This window comes from Vollenhovia emeryi, unplaced genomic scaffold, assembly GCF_000949405.1.
Source record: "Vollenhovia emeryi isolate VEMERY1.0 unplaced genomic scaffold, V.emery_V1.0 DF939126.1, whole genome shotgun sequence".
Lineage (NCBI taxonomy): Eukaryota > Metazoa > Arthropoda > Insecta > Hymenoptera > Formicidae > Vollenhovia > Vollenhovia emeryi.
In genome coordinates, this window is record NW_011967240.1 from 1,664,511 (window position 1) to 1,689,835 (window position 25,325).

At 37.1% G+C, this 25,325-nt stretch overlaps 1 long non-coding RNA gene across 1 annotated transcript in view; it reads left to right on the forward strand.

The window, feature by feature from the left end:
* Positions 1-11,556: 11,556 nt before the first annotated feature.
* The window catches only part of LOC105568988, a 178,653-nt gene continuing 164,884 nt past the window's right edge, over positions 11,557-25,325 (forward strand). The window contains exon 1 of the long non-coding RNA XR_001009465.1: positions 11,557-11,622. This is a non-coding gene — a long non-coding RNA (uncharacterized LOC105568988). The remainder of the gene's footprint in view (positions 11,623-25,325) is intronic.

The following is a 25,325-nucleotide window of genomic DNA, read 5'->3' on the forward strand; positions in this document are numbered from 1 at the left end:
ATTTTATTTGCAAATAACCAAAAAAGGTTACCAATTTCAAATGAAAAATACCGTTTCGTTTTATATAAAAAAGCCTTTTATATAAAAATCAGCGAGTTATATTTCGTAAAATTGACTTTGCATGTCGCAAATCGGACTCCTTCGTAGCGGATGGTTAAGCAAATAACGATAATATATTCTATATTTTATGGTCTCCCAAGTTAAGCTTAATATAGCATGCCGAATAGGTGGACGATTTAAAGTTCCATTTAATGTGAAAACGCCAAAAATTTGATGATGGGATTTTAAGGTACGATATAACTCTCCACGCATTCGATGTTTTGTAGGAAAATATTTATATGAAAAAAAGCGATTTACGATGCGTGTATGACCGAGTACGGAAAAATTATTTATCTCGAGTTCGAAATATTTCGATCCTATCGTTAAGCATGAATTATACTGCAAGGCGTTGCTTGAAATGATTAATTTTGAAATTGTTTATTGGCTATTGTTTTCGATTAATTATTTACTATAAATATTTGAGCGATATCGTATCCATAAAATTTCCATGAGTGTAAGACCGAATAAATTCAATCTGCCGACAAGCAACGGATACAATATTGATTATTAACTGTAACTGCTGCCGACTGTATTCGAATACAGACACAATACGCACATCCATATTTCATAACCCATATGTAAAATATCTACCAGAATCCCCATTTGTTTGTTATTTAAGAAAAGTGCTTTTGCAATTTTTCTTATTGCAAGCTGTAATTACATTTATCATCCGTAAAAGTCGAAAAAGGTCAATTTCCCAGCAACACGAAAACTTGTTTGTCCCTAAAAGCTCGACCGCTTTACGCTTATATTCAATACTGCGATGTAACAAGATCAACTGCAGACAGTCTTGCTTCTATCATGATAGTCGCATATCGATTCTTTAACAATTACTTCATACAGTTCCCCGTTGCAATTGATTGCAACGGGGCATCGGCCTTCATCCATATTAATGCAGAAGCCACGATGCACGACCGATAATTGATTTTTCGGGTAATCGGCCAACAACATTCTTCGGTGTACTCGATATATATAATCCACACAAAAGCAGAATCGATACGAATGTTTTAAATAAAGATATTATTGGATTTCTTTCCGATTACTCAATACACAGAATGCGGCTGCTGTTTTATTATCGGTTATACGAATAAATAATCCAATAGTAATCTATTGAAAGAATATTTCAGAGAATGTATCAAAAATTGGAGCACATAAACCCGCATTTGGTTTTAATACGAAAACTGAATGAACTTTAGCTTATCGATCGCCTATCAACAATACGCATTGTAAAATTTTTCATATGAAAATCTCGCAAGAATAATTCGTTCGCACTCGCATTGCGTTTACGTGATATGGTCGATAGCCGTAAGTCACGATGATGCTGAATTTCTGTACAGAGGAGACAGCGAGCCGATGCAAAATCGTCTTTGCGTTGATTAATAGCTATCGTTTAGGTCGAGGCGACGCGTCGCAGCGCATCGAAAACAAAAAGACGATCCGTACTCTTAATTAATGGAATCGGTCGTAGCGCAGCGATACGAGGCACCGTTATTACGCCGTGATGCACCGCGTGATTAAATGGATAGCTTGATACAAGTGGCAATAAACCGACGTCGTGCCAGAAATGTAATCTATTATCGTAACGATTAATTTTTAATAAATCACGCTTAATCTTCTTCGAGAAAATACTTTTCTTAAACAAATCGCAAATGAAATATACAAATAAAACGCAGTCTTTGAATTAACACAAAATGTAACGTAGAAAATCCTCAGCGCGTAAATCATTAGGAAAATAATACTGATTATTCAGTGAAATGATTTAATAATTATACAAAGGTTTCAACATTTTATGCACCACAACAAGCTGCATTCTTATACTGACGATAGATAATTTAATTCATAATCTTTGAAAAAAAAAATAGCTGAGGAATTTCAAGATAGAATTTCCAATAACTTTCCGCGCCGAGACCGATACGCGAGTAAATTCGATATTTGTCATGCGTTGCGGCTTGTGGAGACGAAGTTATTCCAATAATAAAAAGCACATAAACGGTGAGCGTGGCACGAGATGCATAATCCTTTCTTTAAGTACGCCATATTCCCTTTTTTATTAAGACAGATATAAAGTCAGATTTATAGCCCGCGTTACATGACGTGCTATAGCAATAGTCCCTATTTACCTCCCACCTGCCCCCCTATCCGCATGTAATCCCGCCTTAAAACGTCGCACAAATGATTTAATGATCGAAACACGTGCAACATTAAGGCGCCACTTTTATCTCAAAATCATCGTCATTTCCGTCAAACGGCGCCGTGATGTTATCACCACAAATTTACGAGGTCTGAATAAGAACATTTATGACTATTGTCCTATATTCGTTAATGTTATCGCGACAAATAAATTTTACTATGCAAAATAACTGCAATATTGAATTTGGTGCGATTAAATAATCGTATTAGTGTTGATCATAAATCGTAATATAATTAAACAAGTCGATAACAGGTTGTCTGGATAATAGCCTAACAAAGCTTATGCAGTAAACGTATATTTAGACAAAAATGCAATAATGCAATTTTTCTCAAATTTCAAATATTTTAAAAGTATTATGAATATTTTAATATTTTTCGATGAAAGTTATATTATACGTTTCCCACTTTCTAGAAATAAAAATTTTGGACATTCTGTCATCAGAATATTTTGCAATTACTAAAAATGTTTTAATAAAAATTGTACGTATAAATAAACGTCTCTAGTTGAATAAATCAATGTTGATTTTATCAAGAGGATTTTTATCATTGTCTAAATTATATATGAGTTGTGTTTTAGTGGATTTTAAATATATCCGCATTTAAAGTCAATCTAGTTCTATTAGTCGGTGCTTGTGCTAAAAGCTGCAGAATATTAAACTCTGCGAAACCACCATATCGCGAGGATTTGCAATGGATTACGAAAAGTCGCGCAACTATGCTAACAATGAAAATACGAGACAACCGATACAAATTTGCACGCAAATCCGCTCGGCGCACACAGGTAAGTACTCGGCGAAAGGTTACTCGTACTTATCTCAGCTGCGCGCTGTTCATCGATATTCCTGACTTCGCTCTGCCGAGGATAAAAAGGTCGAAACTTCCCTATCCTTCCGGGAGTGAATCTACATACACGCGGGTAGGTAGATAGGTGGGTATGTATGTATGCAGAGGCGCGTATAAATTTCGCCAGACTGTGCGAGGATGCCCCGCAGAACGAAACGAGCCATCCCGGTGAGATTCCAGGTACGGGGTGAAGAGTCTTGGATCGAGAGCGAAGAACCGAGCGGCTGACTCGGCGCTGAGTCGCGCTTAGGAAAATTTCAATTACTCGCTCGGCGACGCAATATCGGCCAACATAAATATCGCATTGACAGGCCCGTAAATAGGGATTCATTGTAAAAATGTCTAATAGCGAAAGAGGGTTTCACTGCTCGTTTTGGGGAGCGAGGGGGGAGCAAAGGGGAAACACCAGGGGTTACTTTTCGTTCGCCTGTATAGATCGCACGGGGTAACCCCAATGATATCTCAAACCTTTCCTCTCCCTTCTCGTATCCTATAGTCTGACGTCCACGAATGAGAAGCAAAAAACCGGGGAGTAACGAATGAAGAACTACGCGATAACTTAATATCGATATCATCAATATATTATACATGTCGTTTATATGTGATCCTTCTAATATATGTATATCATGTTACGTTCTTTTCTACATAACAATGGTCAATTGTTTTAAAACTATATGGATTTTTATGAAAATTGTCGAAGCGAAATTTGCGCACATTTTCTTTTCAGGAAATTTTTTAAAATAAACTACCTAATTCCATCACTTCATCACCTGATGAGCCTTTATTGCAAACGACACAACGCTCTTTCTGTTATTATTTTAGAGTCAAGCGGAATATTTGGATTTCATTTGCATGCTTTCATTTGTATTCAAGGATGGTTTCAATATTGATTCCCGCTGCAAGTCGGTTCGCTTCGATCTCTCTGTTTATTAAATAATTTTTATCGTCGCGGGACATTTCATTCAAAAATACTTAAAATAACCTCAGCTTATTAACATAGATTCTTATGAATTATCAAGTTCACAAGTTTCACAAAAATACACTATTATAGCTATTTTTACTCTTACCGCAAAATTCTCAAGCGATATAAAAGTTTCACTGACTAAACGATGCAGACAAAAATTAAAATACACAATTCTAAATGTGTCCATGTTAACTATTTCAGGCTCATAATAAATGATTATCTTTCGCACTTGCACGTCGATAGTACTTACGGTGAAAAAGAATGGTAACGTTTCTGGGACACATAAATCAGCTGAAAATCACGTACGATATTTAATTCAACGTCACGTTACGTCTGACGTTATCGAAACGCGCGAACTCGACGTGTGACAGCGCTCAAAAATTCCAGTCGGACTTCTCATGACGACGCGATCTCGCGTATGTAACGCGGAGCGACGAGTCGCTAAATTCATCGTAAAATGTGTAATGCGGAGGATATGGCTTCGCCAGGTATCGATCCTTCATCCGACATCACGATATCCGTTGAAGTAAGGCGGAATAGAACTTTGCCAAATGCCACAAAAACTATTTTTAAGAAAATCAAACTCAACTTTATTTCCCGAGCGCTCTTCTATGTTTCTTTATTTCTGCAGTTTATATGTATTATAATGTTAATAATACATATAAACGTTATATTCTTCTTTAACTTTAATTATATACATTATTTTATTATAAGAGAGAAAGATATCCTAGTATCTCGTTCTTCAACGAAAAGGTTGGTTTTAAAAAAGTGAATATATTTTGCTTTTCTAGCCTCGTAAAAAATACAGGATCTCGGTTTCGCACTGTTATGGGTTGTCGTTTTGCAACAAAGCCTGCGTCGCTTCCGACATTTGGGCGTACACGACGTATCGACTCTACGTCGAGGAACCGCATCCATTGTAAAAGCCGCGGGCGAGAGCCAGCGGCAACCCGTGGATTGATTTCCATTTGGTTTCATAGTGTGTGACGAGGTAACCCCAAAGTACTCCGGGGTGCCTTCCCTTGCGCCAGGAACGATCCCGGAGAACTGGCCGTGAACCAATCCGGACGTTGCCTCGCCCTGTTAAAACTAGCGGAATAGCTTGAACGGTGCTTGGAAATCAGGGCTACGGCAGAAGGGCAGAGCGCTGCACCGGTTTGCTGCGTACCGTAGGGTTACTCGAGGTAAACTCCGCCTGTGTTACACGAATGCGTTACAACACGCCTAGGTGTTGGTTTGGCCCGTAGCGAGGGCAGAATAGCGGTAGGTACCGTAAGTAGTGTACACAGCCAAGTGTTTGTCTTTCGGGATTTATATCGACCGTTCAGCGCGCCTTCTTCTCTGCCGTTTTAATTAAATGTCCTTATTAACGCGCGTTATAAACTACTTATTTTAAAAATAAATTCAATTGAATCTCGGCGATTGAAGGGTGAAAGTTAAATAGCAGTTAAATCAGTATTCACTTACAATGGAAGTTACAATGAAAATTCATTCCATTATAATTTTGTCTACGCAAAGTAATGTTTATTAATTTACTGCTTCAAATTGTGCAAGGCATAAAACTCGGTGATATAACATTTTAAACGATTCTTTTTAATTTTATCCGAATATCGATTTCTCTTATTTTTAGTAGACTTGTAGATGTTTTGTTTTTTTGTTAAAACAGGTATTTTAAGGATACGTTCTTTTATTCGATTCTTTTTAATTTTATCCGAATATCGATTTCTATTATTTTTAGTAGACATGTAAATATTTTTGTTTTGTTAAAACAGGTATTTTAAAGACGTGTTCTTTTATTCGAATTGCACTTCAACTTTACTTGAAACTTACATTGTCAAAGTAAAACATTTTTCGTCTAGAATCGCATTGATTTTGTATGAAATCAAAGATTCGGAAAATTGCATATGTTGCCATAACGTATGTTAATAATACACGTAAAAAATCGAAATGCAAATTTGGGTACAAAGTCGAATTTAATCCTATAGGAACTATGAAAATCAATTATAAATAATAAAATAATAAATATTATTACATATATAATTTTAATTTAAGTATTAACGAGTCCAAGTTTGTAAACTTTATGCCATATCATTTCCCAATTCTGATAATTTAAAACCTATACTGCAACTTTGATAATTTTATCAGGATTTTCCTAATTAATTTCTGAGAGTATTAAAGATTATTAAGTATTGTACAAGATAACAAGATGAACACAATCATTATCAGGTACTACAGCAGGGCAGTTTGAAAAGCTTGGACGGACAAGAATTTTCCCCCCAAAATAGATACGGCACAAAAACTGAAGATAAACCAAAATATATCGGAAACGGCCTAAGAATTTAAATTGTCCAGCTTTCAACTTACTCGCCGAAGATACTCGGGATACCGTGCGATATGTTAATGTCAAATGATAAAAAGGAAACTATCGTGTGGAAGGAAAGAAAAAAATAATCACGCAATGCCGATCGAAGGGGGTCAGCTTTTCGACAATTGTAGCGTGAAAACGGACGAGGCCGTGGCGAATCGTCGGCGGGCAGTCACGCCCAGACACTATACTCGCTTTTGTATTCAATCCCTCCGTCGCCCCTCGGCAATTTCGTTTACGTGGCCCAGTGGCTCACAATGGCCGGCTCACAAAGGGATGATCGGGTCGCCGCCAATAAACCGGGGGTTACAGGGGAAATCGGACTCGTGCGCCGGATTCTATCGCGAGGATGAGTGGGTCAACCGATAAATGGCACGCCGACGGCGACGGCCGCGACAACGTTGTCGTCGTTGTCGTCGGCGACGATGACGGTGACGTAAGCGATCGGCACCGGTGACACCGAATATCACTGTGCCGCTCCGTCAAGTCGGACATAAGATGATAGATGATAAATGATAGAACTTATTTTAAGATTTTAGCGATAAGTTTCTATAGAATGTCCTAGAAACATCGAGAACTTAATTACGGTATTGGAGGCAAAGATAAGAGAAATGGGTATTTTAATAAAGAGATATCGATATTTATATAAAGCTAAGTTCAACTTTTGACAGTTTAAGTTAAACGCAAATGAATAAGAAAGCTTTTTTGTCTGTTTCAATCTGCAACCGAAATTTAATTTAACGCTTCGCTGTAGGAACATGTTGACATGTTGAAAATTAAAATCTAAACAGGACAGTATAAATTTACAAAATTTGTTATCGCGTTTGTTCTCACTGACTGGAGAGAGTTTACGAAAAATTTCTTCCTCACAAATGTAAGCTGGATGAACAAAGTAATTTACTTCGCAGCCTCTTAATAAATGAAAGAATGGTCACATCGTAAAAAGAATTTATTATATAATTAGATTAACGGCAAAGGTCAAATCATGCGCATAATCTCGTTTTTGCACAGAGGATATTGAAGTGCAAAGGGTTAATCCATCTGAAAATTCGCGGAATTACGCAGTTGCATTGTGCTTAACGTGATTACAAATTAATAGAAGTCGTCTCGTATATTCGGCGAGGCGCTTAATACACCGCAAGTTTACGCGATTCGTGGAGTAGCAATATGGCGGAATTAATCTCTCTTAAAGGTCACTGAGTCGTGCATAGGTGAATTACTCTTGAGAGTGGATTTGAAATTTTTATCGGATGGCGGCTAGAATCCGGGACAGTGGGAGGGGGGAGCGAATTAACTTCGTCAGAGGCGCTTTCGGATCGCGTATGATAGTGCTGAATGATGAGTGAACTGTAAATTTAAAATGCGCTAATCCATCAGAGGCATTATATAGAGGACCGGCGGTCGTCGGAGTCAAAGAGCGTCAAGCTTATCTTAAATTAATCGGGATTCACAACAGCACATTGAATACAAAACCTTTGGCTTGGAACATACTGTTCGAAACGTTCAGAGTTATAACGACATTCGTAGTTTGATAATCATCATGCGTATCCGATAAATAACAAGTTACGTATCTACAAATAAGGGACTTAAAGAGGTCTAAGATAAATCACAGAAACTTAAGTCTTCGATTATTAAATTATAAGATAATCCATTGAGATTTTAAAATATTATACAGTAAAGTAAGACAATACAAAGAATATAATAATGAATCTGGTAAATAAAAAAACTAAAATGCAAAATTTGCATTTTAATGTTTACTATTCTTCTCAATAACTTAGGAAATTTAAACCTGTATTTTTTAAATATTATCTATAAAAGAAATCTTAATGAGAAAATTGTGTAAATATTTGGTACTTTTCGAATATGTATCGCCCGTTTTCAATTTTTCAATTGTAAACAACTAATCTAGCGATTTTTATAATATGTGTTATAAAAATTATGACATTTATTTTAAGAATAATTTCACCTCTTTTTGCATTCAGACAATGGTATCTTTAAGTAATTGACCTACGATGGGAAAGCGATACTTTTTTCAATGCTTACTGCGACGCCCACAGTCGGATTTCCGAATGCGTCACTTCTGACGTGTACGAAAAGAAAATTATTTCCCCTATCTGAAAGGTTAATCAGCGTGACGAACTTCAGACGCCCAACCATTACAGTAGGGACGTTCTGTCTAACGACTCCTTGTTGAGAGTAATCTCGGTGCGATATATGGAAGGATCAAGTCCACGACTAAGCTTTCGATCCCAATGAATCAAATTATCCCCGGAATTAATGCGTCAGTATACGTGCCTGTGAAATATTATGATAGTATCGCTTCGGAAGCTCGGAGGGAGCTACAAATCAATCTGGATCGAATGTAGTTGATCCACTATTCGATTTTATCTAAGAAACCATGAAGAATTGACCCGCATATCTAATACAAGTTGGAAAAATTATTTCCTAGTTACGCCAGAAATGAAAGAGAAAACGAAAGTAGCAATAAAATAAAATGGCAATAATCCAAAATATAAAGAGCCCGTATTAAAATATTAAATATTTTTCTGGATAATTATAGAAAGTAGAATTGAAAAATGTCTTAAAGGAGTAAAAAAATTGGAACGAAACCTCTGGAACCCTCTCATAATTCGATGGAAATAATTTGATTGAGGCGAGAATACTGCAAATGCATTAACAATTATTTATGTGTACAGATATATCGTCGTAAGACGGCGAAGGTCTTTACCTAGACAGCTTTATAAATACGCCCGTATAAAACTTCTAGCTTCAGCTGCAGCGACGCGAAACTTCCCAAGAAGCATCTCTGACAAACGCAAATTCGCCCGCGGTTCTACGTGAACGCGGAAACTTATTCTTAACTAACAATGAATTACATAGAACTTCGCTGGCCACAGAGATTCGCTTGACGCGATCAATAAAAAACTTCCGCAGCGATTGCGCAACATTTTCGTTAACAGCCTATGATAGTTATGACGCGCACATAGCACGTGCGTGTAATAAGCATGTGCGGTAAAGCGCAGGAAAAAGTAAACTCATTATATTTTCTGCTATCCCAAAATAAACGTTCATTAAAAAAGCGTAAATTATCGCAGCGAAGTATGCATATATTTACGCAACGCACTATGTGCGATTTTGCGAGCGCTATTTAAATCGTAATTGATGCGCGGATAAATTCACCTCGGCTGTATTCAGAGCCGCGCAAGTCTCCAATTAAAACATCGTGAAATTTTCGATATTTAGGTAGCGTCAGAAAATTGTGGCTTCCATCAGCAAATTCGCTAAATGCACCGAATTATTTACATTTAAGGGTATTTACTGCGAACGTTTCGTCGATAATATGCCCCGTCTCTCTTTATGCAAGCTAGGCAATAAATTCAAGACACACGGATAAATTTTACCGAAACCTTATTACATTTATCAGATGTGAAAATGTTAAATCTCTCTAACTTTTTTTTCAAATCGAGACAACATAAATTAAAGACAAATGTTTTTCCATTCGGCTTATTTAAAAGAAATACTTTCTCTCTTTGCACAATACGTGAAACCTACTTCTAAAATGATAAATCAGGAATGAATTACAGTAACGAGTTTTCAGCTTATTTTCGTTGTACATTTGGATCTGACAGTAACGCCCGAGAGAAATGTTTCATTATATCCATACTGCAACAGAATCAAGTGTCACGCAAAAATGTTAGATATAAATCTATCATACACAATCCCGTTGCCCCAAATTCTCTCGTTCTCTCTTTCTCTCTCTTATTAAAGAAAAGCGGGTTGAGCGAGCGCGGGAATAAGACAACTTGATGAAGAATGACATGCCGTAAGAAATTAAAACGATAAGGTCGTCAAGCGAGTCGGGCTTTTGTTCATACGACGGTCGCTTCCTCCACGTGAGTAATACGAAACGGCGGGAGGCATGAATCAGAATCAGGGGAAGCCAGCGAAAATGAATGACAACCTATTTGTATGACGTGCTCACCCCTCCCTCCCCTCTTGACCCCCGCGAAACCCTTCTCACCCTCCCGCTCATGTAACCGTCGCGTCTTCTTCCTCAGCCATGTCATAGGCAGGTAAAATATCGCGCGCGCACAAAACACGGTTCTGGTTACCACCCGGTGTTACAGTCGTTGTGTGTGCGCGCGCCAGAGCGCGTGGGATAAGAAACCGGAAATCCCTGCGACCTATACGGACAGTAAGGCCCCGCGATGTGATTGCCGCGGGTTCCAGTTTATGCACTGACAGTGAATTATGAGGTGGACAAGAGAGCCGCACGAGGGAAAGCGCGGGCGCCACGTCGAGGCGTTAGACTCGTGCCGGGTTACGATCGTAGGGGATTCCGGGGCTCTATAAACTTGGAACGAGAACGACCAATGTCATTCCGCGACTTGAAGGAGGCGGAATGAAGTGAATGTTGTCTACTCATGGAACGCACGTTCCTTTTAGCCTCCGTAGCCTAGCGAAACGACATTTGATGATCCCGCTTGGAGGCACTAAACCAACATTGCTTGTCCCGCGAATGTTGTAAAACGCAAATATGCCAGGACACTTGTAATTTTTAGCTTTGCAATAATAAAGATACATTTCAGAATATTAATAAAAATTAATACAACAAATTTCTTATTTCCTCAAAGTAAAAATCAATTTCTATCTTAAAACATTATGTGTCAAGAGATTAAAAATGGTTTAGCGATGTTTTTCCTCCTTAATAAAAACTAATATCGTTAAATTTGGAGTCGTTATTTCCAATTTTTCGTGAAAAGGAAGAATATTGCATTAAGTATAAGACGGAGCTAAAGTGCACGCTCGTGGAAAATGCGGTGAAAAACACACTACACACTTGACTTGTCATCGTATTGGCTTTGCATAAACCAGATTACTACCAAAGTAATCTCTCTCTCTCTCTCTCTTTTCATCTCCTTCCCTTCCAAATGCCTTATTTTTCCGGCACAAACCGGAGGCTTCCATTCACGATTTGTAGCCGACATAGATATAATTTTTATTCCAGGAAATTGCATTGAACGCCACACATACGCGACAACGATATGTCGGTTCATGGAACAGGACCGAAAACATCCCCAGAAGGAGCTGCTCGGAACATTCCCTTGGGAGGGTTGAAACGCTTCTCGAGAACCGTGCCATGCTTCGTTTCTAATTCCAAGTACTATCGCACGGACTTCCCTGCTCCCATTTCGCATTTCTATTGGCGTGTACGAGGATCTAATTTATAAAGTGTCCGCAGATTCATCTATTCGCTGCGATTGATTGCGCGAGGTGTCTTGACGAAAATCAGAACGCTCGTTTCGAAAACGAAGCAACGAAATTTGCTAAATGTTAGAGCAGCGTTTACGAAATTATACCCTAAAGTCTCAATATACAATAAATTGATTTTATTTGAAATCCAACAAATATTATAAAATTGAGTAACGAAATAAGAAGTTCACTTGAAATAGACAAAGAAAATTTAGAAAATTGTATAACTATTTAAAATAGACAAATATATATAATTTTAAATTTTATATGTAACATTAAATATTACGGTTAAATATTAAACAGTCACGTGAAACGATATAAATAAAATGTTCGATTTTTTGTAGATAAAACACGATGTGTTATGATACGATCAAATTAATTTCAAAAACATCGACGTAAAAATATTATTCGAGAATTGGAAATTTAAGAAACAAAATTTAATAGTAGGAAATTTGATTTAAAATATTGTATAATGAGATTTATAGACTTGTATATAAATACTCAAGTTAGTTTATATGTTTGCAATACTCGACTGAATACATTTGTGACATATAAATCTATATTAAATTAATAGTAGTCCTCTCTTTAAAGTATTCAATATAAAATGCGATCACTGTTTTACGACATGAACAGTAAACATTTATATGTATGGAAAACTTGGTATTCTTAATGTGATTAATATTTTCCCGGTCATATGCGCGCTCGGGAATTTATATCTCTTAAATAATTATATACGATATAATTATAATAATCAGGATAAAGTTTCGGCTTTAATGAGGAAGAGAAAAGCAAAATATTTGAGACATCATTACATAGTACCTGCTAAATTGAAATATTTTGTTTATACAACTAAGATGGTAAAACTAAAAGTAAATGATAATAAACAAAGGTGTATCTTATGTTAATTGTGTTTCCTACGGTAACAGAGCAGCTTTATTCAGAGTTTTCTAATTAACATAAGGGAACACCGCTAATTAGTAAACACTCTCGTGTTAAGACATCACCCACTCATATGTTCCATATAATTTTGTAGTTTCACAGTATAATAACAACTAATTTCATCCCATTATTATCCGATATATTATTTTTGTATATGCATAGTTAGTATCTATTTAAAAAATAATGAGCAAAACCCTAATATTATTTACAGAAATGTGTATAGCAATACATTCTTGTTAATCTTTTAATTATTATCCTCTTTCCATATCTTTATACACAATTTAGTATCTCCATTAAAAAATTAATGCAATATCTTCGAGCAACACATTCTGTTTACTTGGGCGTTTCCCACGTTACAAACTTTATGGCGACTTTGGCACGCGACCATTTACGACCGAAAACATGGCTGCGACGGCATACTGCGATCAAGTTTGAAAACCAAAGCGAAGGGGACGTATAATTCCAGCCAGCGAGCGCCAGTCGTATACCGATTTTACGACCATTTCTCACCTTGAAAAACGCGTACGAGTGGTAAAGAGAGGAAAACTGTTATAAAAGACATATAAAGAACGTAAATGCCGTCGTGCGCGAGGGTGGTTTGTGTTGTACAAGCTGGAAAGGGCTTATTGCCACCAGTTAGTAGCTCGAAGCGGTCTGGAGGCGATTCGGATAAACTGCGTTTCAAATTATCGCTCTTCTTCCGAAGCGGCGAACAGCGGTTCCACGGAGACGTTTATTTCCCTCGCGACACGAGTTACGTAATCTTATATTCGCTCCCTTTTATGCAACACACCGAGACGCGAATCTATGTGCGAGACGTCCCGGAATACGAGACAGAAATAGCCAAGTTTTCCTTTGAGAAATTCCAAGACATTCTCCCAGGAGGAGTTTAAATGGAGATCTTCACTACAAACTAATTACGCACTTTAAAGTGTGATTATCGTGATTTTTAATTTTTAATGGCAGTTGTAAGGAACAATCTGTGAGATTGTATTACTACTTGTAAGTAAAACGGAATTTAAGTTTGTCGTATATACCGAACGCGAATAATGCAAAGACACTCATTTATTTCAGCATTAAGAAGAAGAAAAAGATTACGTGTAATTTATTGCTTCTGATATCATGATATTCACCATGCTGCAGTTTCAGATCAAGAGTTGTAATTAGATTGACGACCGAGGCAGGCTGTTATTTAGAAACCCATTATAGTAGTACAACATTTGCCAACTAATTTTCATCAGGAATTCCTCGGGCGAAAACTGATTTGAAATTGAAATACTGCCAAAGAAGAAGGGGACATGCAAACGTAAATAGATATGCATATATATGAGTGTATTCAGCATAAATTCGATCCCCCAATCTGATAACGATAAATCATTTCTTGTAGGGTAGCTACAATTGTGCACTTTGTCTAGCCATATACAATGTTTAGGAATGATACACACAAAAAGTGTTTGATTATTTCGACAGAACATGTATGGAAAATTACTGTCTTTAAAAATTGTACGTCAATATGAAATTATAATACCGAATTATTAAATCACAAGAACAACCAATTATGTCGAAATGTTAAAACGAGCACAATTATTTGTACTCTATGTTTTATGATAATCTATCTCTTCGATAGAAAACCTAAGTTAGCTACACATAAATCCGCGTATTCCAAATAGTTTACACAAATTATCCACCTAATCATGGAACTGCTTCCATATCGCAGATTCGATTAAGCTCACAATATCTCGACTTTTGACGTCTATCATTATTTTAATCCAATTTCAATAATCCCGGCATTTTATATGACGGAATTAATATAGCGAGATTTTACTGCACCAGCTTGATTTTTGATAAATAATCAAGAATAATGACAAACTTCAACTCTCTCCAATTTTATCAAACTGCTTACAAAATTGCATGCCAGTGCAATCATTCATGCAAATAGTTATGATAAAATCGTTCGAATCAATATATAAATTTATTCTTCAACCGCAATATCATCTACTGGTATATTAAACTCTCTTATAGAATGAAAATACTAGATGTATTTCGTCTTGTATCCTACAACTTATGCAAAATAATTACCAAAATCTATAAAACATTCTGACAATTTAGACGATATTTCATCAATTAACTTGGATATTTTCGGGAGTGTTTAAATTTTAATTTAGAAATCACCACATTTCCTTTTGCTCTGTTATAAAATTATTCGAAACGAAAACAACCGGATTTTGTTTAGCACACCTAAATACAACTAACCGTTTAAACATTAGCAAAATTGAGAGATAGCTTTTAACGAGTCTTTGTAAAATCGCATCTTACATTTCAACAGCGAACAACGGGCTTGCGATTCCTTTCGCGACAGCTGTCTAAAGTACCGATCTTCGCTGGAGTAATTTAATAGTACTCGACGAAGTAAAAGCCTTCGCACAACGCTCGCGCCCAAAACTGCGAGCGAGATTCGGCGCTTCCCTCTTCAACGAAGTTCGAAACCTTTTAGTGCTTTGTTGAACCCTCCGGTCTCTCGACTTGCCCTCAATCCCGTCCCTTGCCCGGTATGGATCCACCGCTGTTATCCGGTACATTTAAGTAACTTTAACTCCTGCTTGGGAACGTCGAAGGGCGCTTTGCACCGCGGCTCACTGATCGAACACGTCAAGTCGCTTAATATTCTCAGTTCGGCTTTACGCTCAAACGACAACGAAAGTTGCAGCAGCGTTAAACGTATCATACTGTTAAATCAAACTAAAGACGAAAGGTCGTAAAAAATCGTAAAATAATTTTCTATTGTAATAAGTACTAAATTAAATCCAAGATGTATACGTATTAGTTTATAAATATGCAACATTCTATCTAACTTATATTATTCAATATCCTAAGTCATGTAATAGAATTTATTTTGTAGTGATAAACTTGAGATTAGCCAATTCTATTTTTTATTTCTCTAAATTTATTCAAAAAAAGATAAAAAGACTAAATATAATTTTTTATTCTATCTCTCATTTTTAACAATAATGCAATCATCTACTAAGAGTCTGAATCTTGTTCAATTTTGAAAACTGTTACGCCTGAATAAAACTTAAAAGACAGTTCATAATCCTTTTCAATCGTATCCATTTCCGTCTATATCACAATTATGACTATGAAATAGAAGAAAAGGGATTCAGTTAGTCATTGTCACTGTGCTAAACGACGCTGACACAATCATCCTCTGAAGGTGCAATTTCCTCTCGAACCCATTTTCAAAATCCTTTCGCCCGTACAACGCGACTATATAGCGGTTTGTTACCCCCGTTCGATCACCCCATCCTCCCTTTCTTTCCGAAACCTTCCCTGCGCGACTCAGCCTTGTCGTAGTTATCCGGTACATTTAAATAATTGCAAATCCCGAGCACCATTTTAGCGACGATAATTTATTGGAGCAATTCGTGTCGCTCGCTGAAGCGACTCGCTCCGTGGCGAATCTCCGGTGCAGCTTCGCCCGGCCGCCTTCCGTAATCGTTGTCGCGGTGTATCCACGTGGATTCATCCCCCTTCTGTGTAACCTTCTTTCATTGACGCCTGGGGCCGAGTTACAAGCCGAGGGGGTAGTCCAGGGGAGACTGTTAGACTTAAGCCCGTCAGTGTTACATCTAAAACCCCTGCGACACCCCCTCTCTCTTTCTCTCTCGCTCCCGTGAGTTTGTTATGATTGTCTCGTGTAAAGACTCAACCGTGCCAACTTTTGCAAACAAAATTCTAGTGCAACGAGAGAGAATGAATCGGAACATTTTAATATTGGCACGTTCTGAAGAAAACTTGAAAAATTTAGGAACGTAAGAAAAGAGAGAGAAGAAAAATTTAATGATTAATAATGTCCGTATTAAAAGGACAAACTAAAGACTAATCAAAAACAATGACAAATTATGACATTTTACAAGAGAAAGATGTTACTTTAGCAAATTATAATTAAATTTTTATGTTATTCATGCTCTTCCCCTCTCATAGGAAATTAAGTAGCGCGTGAAATTTACAGGTACCATAATTACGGTTGGCAACGTTGGTACATGCACATATTTTATTTTAACCCTCCGCCCGAAATTATGGTTTTGAACAGGGTGCGAGTCCCCTAGTTAAATAACCTTCGAATCCTAGGAGTGAGGAAAGAACATTAAGCGGAAAGGAATATCGCGAAGAATGGAAAAGCGGCGTTATAAAGTCACCCTCGTGAAATATGTTCGTGATGCAGCGAGCTGTGGAGTCGATCAGGACTCACGTCGTTTTTCATTCGATACGATGGTAAGCGGAACGGGTCGCGTTGCGAAACGTCGGCCATTTGCAAGCGACATCGATCAAAACGCACTTGAAGATCCGTCAAATTTTTATACGTCTCGGTATTTTCAGTTTCGTCAAACTGGATCGCACAAATACAAAAGTGATTCTTTATACGCCTCCCAAAATATCGACATCGAACAGAGAATTTAATAAGAGATGTCGGGACCTATCGTTGTTTCGTTAAAAATCAATTAATCTTTATCGATGTGCTATTTGAAAAATAACAGATCGGTAAAGAGAGATAAGACATCTTTTTATCCATCATAAAATTTGTTAAGAATTCTAGCCATTTTAAGAACTTGAAACTGGAATATCGTTAATTAGAAAATGTGTCACTTTAAAAAAAGACACGCGTAATAATTATTAACCTGTTCATCGAATATTATTAAGTTACGATCACTAAACGCATCTTTTAATACAACTCTTTAACATTCTTACGCAATTTATAACCCTGCGTGCTAGAGTACTACACCATTTGCATGCATTTGATTCACTATATCAATGTATTGGAAATCAGAAGAGAAAGATGTTCATAAGAATTAATATCAAAGATACATAGTATTTAATCGCCTTTATCTTTAATAAAAATATCATTTAATAAGTATTTTGATATCTGATGAAATTTTTAAATTGCACATGATGTCGATTATAGTAGAGTGAACATAAAGAACTTTAATTAACCTTAATTCACCGCTACATTATCGCTCCTCTAGTAGCCCATTAGCGATCGAGTTAATTCACGCACTATATGTAATTCAATAAAAATGCCGGGGCTAATAGTATGCGGCTCGAGGGATTCGATTATCGCGGATGGTGGTCACTAGCATACGCGCGATCCGACTTCAAAAATGTAAATGGACGAAAATTAATTTTTCCGGCGAAACACGCGTCGCTCGGCGAATTAAATGTCTACACGCATGTGGAATTTTTGTCTGCCAGGATATGTGCGACGTGTGCGAAATGCATAGTATCGCTCCGAATGTATGACGGTTAGACAGAATTGTATTATACTCATTGAAATGACGAAAAAGAAAACGTATAAACCTATATCCGAATGTATCGCGTTTAAGCGACGTGCAATTATATGACAAAAATAGTGATATCGAGTAATGTTTTATTACTGTAACGTGAAAAGACAAATAAATGGTAGAATAATGCTTGTTAAAAAAATTGTTAAACATTCAATTTAATAGTTGATATTTCGTAAATCTACGCTTGGTATATCACACGTTACGCGTTCATAATTGCACAGCTTGTCTAAAAGAATTTTGTTAACTAATTTTTTTCTTCACTCCCCTTTCCTGTCATAATCAATCAATAACATAAATTTTATTGACGTTATTCTTTTGTGTGTATTCTTTGCTCTTTAAACAAAAATTAAAAATGGCTGTAAATCAAATAAATAATAATAAATAATTGCTTTCATCGTTTTCAAGAGCACACAATAGATCATATACGTTACACGGTTAGAGATACACTCTGTGCGTACAGCATCCGCAATATTTTTCGATCCTTAAAATAAGCGTCAAATAGCAGTGTGTGCGTCAGCAAACAATTCGTAACAATCTCTGCAATCGGCAGCAATCGAGACCGCGGTGCAAATGTTGCGCGTTTTAATGAATTCGAGTATCATTTATCCGTTTCAGGTTCGAAAATCAATTACAGAAGTGCACGGTAACGTGTAACGAGCAAAAACATATTTTTCGTAATTTTTTAATGCGCCCGTTCTGACACTGCGATCTCGCCAAGTGTTGCAACGATGCAACGTGCCAGCAATTTAAATTGATTCACACGTACGAGTGTTTTTCACTGCACAACATCGGGTAAAAAAAAAGAGGAATAAAATCAAATACGTTTTTTCATAAGCAATCGGTTGTAATTCCGAATCTCTAACAATCCTCTTAAATCGGATTTCATGCACAGTTGGATTCACCATCTGGGTCAAGCAAAAATAACGGCACCCGATAAAGAATATCGCCTATCGATTTATCCTCTATCATTCGATGTCACACTCGTTACCTTTAAATTTAACTATCAAAATTATATACTATGATAAGTTCGCAATCATTCATTTGTGAAGTGCAATCCGCTGTATTATATGATTAATGCGACTGATAGAAAAATTTGTCCAAATAAAATGATACCCTTTTTACATACAAAAAAATAATATTATTTAATACATGCAAATTAATATGCATTGTGTAAATGTTAATATCACGCGCTGTATCGTGATTAAAGTATTATCTTCATTAATAAACTTAATCAGATTGGTTATTAATTCATCTGTTGGCTATAGTTTTATAGTAAAATAATTTACGCGGTTCATCTTAATAATATGCGGTACAAATAAACTTTTTTTATTTCTTGTGCTATTAAAAATATAATGCTTGCTTATGCAAAAAGTGGCACGCAAAGTAATGCACATATTGATAAAATTTAAATTTTAATAAAATGCCAAATTACATTTTAATTGCATTTTGAATACACTATGGCGAAGTATCCCGTAAACAAAAAGCCATCAGCTGATCAATGTTACATTTGTTGCAGCCATATGAGCAGTTTAATATTCATTTTGTCAGATTTGAACATTGTAATTACACGGGGATTAATGCGTACACAGATTACCAACAAACAATAATAACGCATGATACTGCAAATGATTGAAAAATTAAATTTGTTACATATTTTAGAAGCTTATCAATATTCATACGATTGTGCATTAATTCCATTGATTCGTTAAAAATCCTAATAATGAACTACGATATTGCCTTCATAAAACAGCTTCTCGCAATTATGTGGCAACAGTTATCGCAACACTGTTTCGCGTAATAAAATTACCGTTCTCTTCCACGGGGAGTCCGCGAATAAATCCAATTCGCAAACAATTTTGCGATGAATATAGTAACAGTCGCAATGCAAGGTACATCAGAAGGACAGAACGATTAAGGGCGGGGAATCTCAAAATATTGATAGTCAGCATTGCCTCAGCATATTCTTTCACAGCTTTCCAGCTTTCTCCATTGCTACGCACAATTCAGTTCGCTCTGGTAAACTGCTATGCGATACAAACTGGAATCTCTTGGGAAACGAGGGAATAACGTTTCAATCAATTGCACCGATACCGCGCGGTATATCGTGGTATAGTTGAAAATTGATTTATCGATCCACAAATAGAAATTAGTAATGTCGTTGTTTTCAACAAATGCGCGTTCGGTGTTAAACAAGCGTGAAAAAAAATACACACGACTAATTAAGCGATAGTTTATACATATAGTGATACAATGCGCTATTTACGTACACGGTAGTCATCCTTTATGTGGAATCTGACTAGTCTATGTTGAATGTAGTGCCCCTTCGCTACCGCGAACAATTCCACGAGTATCTCTTGGGAATACGCGAATGCATAGCGCTGTTTCCATAAATTTAACAATTCCCTGTCCGTCGTTCTGCTGCCGTTACAACCGCAGAAACGAGACTTTCATCGGAAACGTCAAATAAAAATGGGTTTGTTTAGAAAGAACCCGCAACATTAATATTTACAATGTTGTTGCATTAATTAAAAGTTTTTACTATGAAATGCTGTTCGAAATATAATGAAAGCAAAAACTTCAGCAAGAAATACTAGTCGATCTCTAACATAGCCTAATGCAGTTATTAAAACCATTTTCTTCATTATCATTACGACCGCTAATGATATTGGTAATCAACAAACGTAGCGCTGACCTATCCTTAATGATAACGCTCGATAAAACTTTTAATCTGATTTCACAACAGACATTAACATTAAGCAGACATTAAGAGAGAATTGAGTGCTTGTACTGAATGCAAAACTGTCTCGATGTCACAATGCGAAAGAGTGAGAGTGCGAGTGTGAGTGAGAGAGAGAGAGAGAGAGAGAGAGAGAGAGAGGGGGTGGGGAGAAAAGGGGAAACGAGTAGAGAAGTACAGACTGGAAACCATATGCGCAAGCTATACGGCGTACGTCCGAACGATATCCGGAAATTCTTTTTATCTGCGTTGTAAACTTTTGTGTCTACCATCCGCGCAATTCAACTTCATCGGATAAACCGCTCTGCCATACGCGCAACGCCGCGGTCTACGGGGACGAGTGAAGAATAGCATACGTTTCAATAAATTTCGCCCGGCGAGCCACCCACGAGCCGCCACCTGCAACCCCGGGAAATCCATTAAAAACGAATCACTCGAATCAACGTAACGCGATTTCGGATGGTCCACCTCTGTAAAATATGCGGAATTGCGCCGCGATATTAGTTTATTCTTGCCTTCGTCGGTGGCATCAATGTTTTCCATTTCCATATTTTTAAAGGAACTTATTCGTACATCGCGGTGCATTTCGTCTCTACCCGCAACGCCGACATCGCGCCGAGTGTTTCGTCACTGCCGAAAAACGCGTTTTAGTGGAAGATCCATTCATTATTCCAATTTATCTGATTCAACCTATCCAACTAACACGCGCGTTATTTAGATTGATGGTTACATCTTCCATTACCTTTCTTTAAAAAAGAAATTCAGTGACTTTTTATACTGTTTATACGAGACATTTCGAAAAGCCTCTAATACTGAAATAGTATTATTTAAGTTTAATTAATTTTAAGTATAATTAAATTTTTTCCACTAAATTATTATTCGCATTATTATGCGCATACTCGCGTAATTTTAATAACGATACAGAAAAACAATTGGTCGATTTAACATAAAATTTATCCAATTAACTAAAGTAAATTGCGAGAGCAGACATGAGTAAACGTAGTTACGCAGAATTACGAGCAAGATAACCGTTTCTTCGCCGCCATCGCGCTTAATTCGACTGTATTGGGCAAACTGTTATGCGGTACAGGATCCGGTCCCGAGGGAGGCACGGGGTGCAGCATGCGTTTCAATAAATTTCACTACCATACCCCTTTCCGTCCTCCCTTCCTCTCTTCGTCTCCTAGCCGCCTACACATCCGCGTCGTGCACTCGACTGTACTACAAATTAAACCGGCGTGTACTTCGCTCATCGAACAAAATTTCAACACTGGCTCGACTCGAAACTCGGCACCGTGGGTGACGAAGCATCGCGTTAACACGATGGTACATTCGGGCCCTCGTTGTAAGCGCGACTCGTCGGCGGTAATCGAGAGGAGGGTGGAGGGGAGAAGAGTGGCAAAGAGTTGTGTGTTTGGATCTTTGTTGAGATGCAACGACACGGGCGGCTTTCGCTAGCATCCACCTTCGATTGAACGAGCGAGCCGGCGAGCTTTTTCGAGCGAGATTAATCCGTCGCTAGCTCGCTCGAACAAATGTAATGGAGGACAGAACGTTCTACTGCTAATTGAATGGTGTTATGGAGAAGGCATCCAATAAATAAAAGCTCGGACACTTTCTACGAACGATGGAAAGCACTTTCCATTGTCTAGACAGAATGTTAATTCTTATTTCACGTTTTGTAAGTTGCTCTGTTTCTCTCTGTTTTCGACGCTACTTCGACGCTACTCAATTAATCGAAGAAGAAACCTTTCGACGGTCAAAATCGATTTATACCACAAGTATCTTTTGACTATCAAATAATAATAAATATTTTGTTTGTCAAAAGAATCTGCACTGCAAAATTTTTTAAGTAACGACTTTAGAAAAGCTAAGAAATTTTAATTACTTTCTTTGCTGAAAAAATAACATATCTGCAGCTATGTTTGATAGATTTCTCGGTGACATTTATTCTAAAAGGTAAACGTAAACTTTTCGATACAAAGAAGATCTTCATTGAATCATTTAGCTATATTCGCGAATGTAACATCGTTGGCAAGCACTCTACACATTAAACACTAAATATTCCTCTTCATAAATATCGCGGATGTGTGTTCGCAATCCCAGAATATCATTATGAGCTTCAGATGATATTAATCCGACTTGTTTGCATGCGCAAATACATTGTATTTATGCCGTTAAATGTACTGCAACACGAATACGTGTAAAGGCTCATTTATATTTCTGCGAATATATAGTTAAAGCAGTTGCCTCAGAAACCGCTAAGGAACGGAGGCAAACACGTTATTTGCCTTTGAGTTTTCTCCGCACCTAACAAGGAAACATTCGCAATAAATGAATCTTACGTTTTCACTTAACGATTACGGGAATCTGATTTCAATTGAACTGCGTGATGTCGAAAGTAAAATGTACCTAATACCTGTTCAATAAAACAAGCGATATTTTTCTAACGACAGAACCGCATCAACATAATGTTAATATGACTTCAAGAATATATGACGTAAGTTTTGAACGTTTTATTTTATTCTCTGACGAAACTGAAATTGGTTTTTCTTCGTAAAACTTTAATTATTTAACTGATTGTTGATTTATGCTGAGAATCTATTTTAATAATCTCTGTAACTTTTGACTCAGTTTTTTTAATATTAAGTATTTCTCTAACCAAAATTTTGCTAAAGTTCTTGCGATATTGTTTATCCTATACTTTTTATTATGCATAGAATATATGCATATACATATATACACAGCAAATAACTCATTAATATGTATTATCGCTTGGATAAATTTTCGAGACGCTCGTGCGATATTTACAAATAAAATATCCGTGTACATCATAAAATTGAATATACGGTGCAATTTATAATGTTGCGCTATAGAATGGAATATACCAAAATTAATAAAAAAATAAAGCACTAATAATACGAAACTGTTCCATGTCTCACAGCAAGTATTAGCGCTAGATCTATAATGTTATAATTGCTACTAACAATGTGCTCAGAGTTTACCGAAATGTGTACTCTAATTCCATCTCATTAGAATTATTTATTAATAAAACATTATATGCATTGCATATGTAATATGTCGAATATTTGCAATACATGCATTTGTAAGTACTCGCTGTGCGTGCATTATACATGCCACGTAAAGTAAGTAATAATTATACATGTATCACAATACCAAGGCTTGAAATTGTATCTCTACAAAAGTAGCATTTATTTTTAACAAATAGATTGAATGATCCGACACAACTGGCAACAGAAAACTTCCTTTATGCGCACAACGTTTCGGCCATGGGTTTAGACCCTTTTCAAGTGCAATCAACAGATTCTAGTCAGCATATGGCATGTGATCAAATGCCATTAGGCCCAGTAAAAATATCGCTACGGAGACATTATACCTCTCTAGAGACCCGTCATCACTATATAGGCGTAGAAATGAAACTAAAAACCCATGGTCGTTGTGCAAATAAAGGAAGTTTCCTGTTGCCAATTGCGGATTATTCAACCTATTTGTTAACTAATTACTGGCGATTAAACATTTCCAAATTTTGCTTGAATTTATTTTTAAATGTTCGATACATTTGATGGAATTCTGGCTAATCCGTGAATTCCCAAAAAGATCTAGCGATTGAATACAAGAGAATAAGAATTCAAAGAGACAATAGCATATAATGCAAAGTAATTTTTATCTTGACAAAATAAATGGTAAAGTCTCTCAAGTATTACATTAATTAATGACAAATTGTTGATGACAGTTCGCGGGCTTGCAAAAATTGGGGAGAACCTGTGTTTCGTAATTGAGCGAACTCGGACGACTTATTAAATTTTCTCTCATTTAATCACGCCCAATGGAAATCTGAATTTACAGGATAAAAACACTCGTGTTGCTGTTTGGAATTGTCCGAGCGACGGTAAAAGGCTGAAAAGAGCGAGGTGACGACGACCGGAGTAAATATTCAACCATTCGTTTGGAGAGCTCTCTCTTTCTCTTTCCTCTCCCACATAGATATATCCTGACATTGTTTTCGTAACGTGTGCGCGAACGCCTAAATCTTTCGGGCATTTGCCTCGAAAATTTTCCCCAATAACAAACATCGCGACGCGTGTTCGTTTACGGAACGTGCCGGGCATACTCTTCAAATATCGGATACCGTCGAACGCGCCTGACGCGCTCTAATCCTAATAGATGACATTCCACTCGACGAATTTCCCTCAAGATCCAACGTGGCCGGTGATTTATTATCTCGCGTGTGTGCTCCTCCCTTCTTCCTTTTTCCCCCCATCGAAGGAACGGGTTCGGCAATGAACCGCGAGGACCTTTGTTCTCTGAACGTTCCCCGGGGGGTAGAGAAACTCGTCCTCTGCGGACTCCTTCTTCGATACTATCCCGTCTCCAGACGGCGAACGAGCCCATTCGCTCTCCAAGGAATATCCTAATTCATTCCGTAACCGCCTTCGCGCTAGGAAAATTCAGAGGATCGAAAAGGACATCCTTTTTCGCATACCGCTCAAAGTACCGAATCGCTTTTGTCGGTCAAAAATGTGCTAGTCATACGGTAACAATTAACGATACTAAAGGAGCAAATGGATGGAAAAC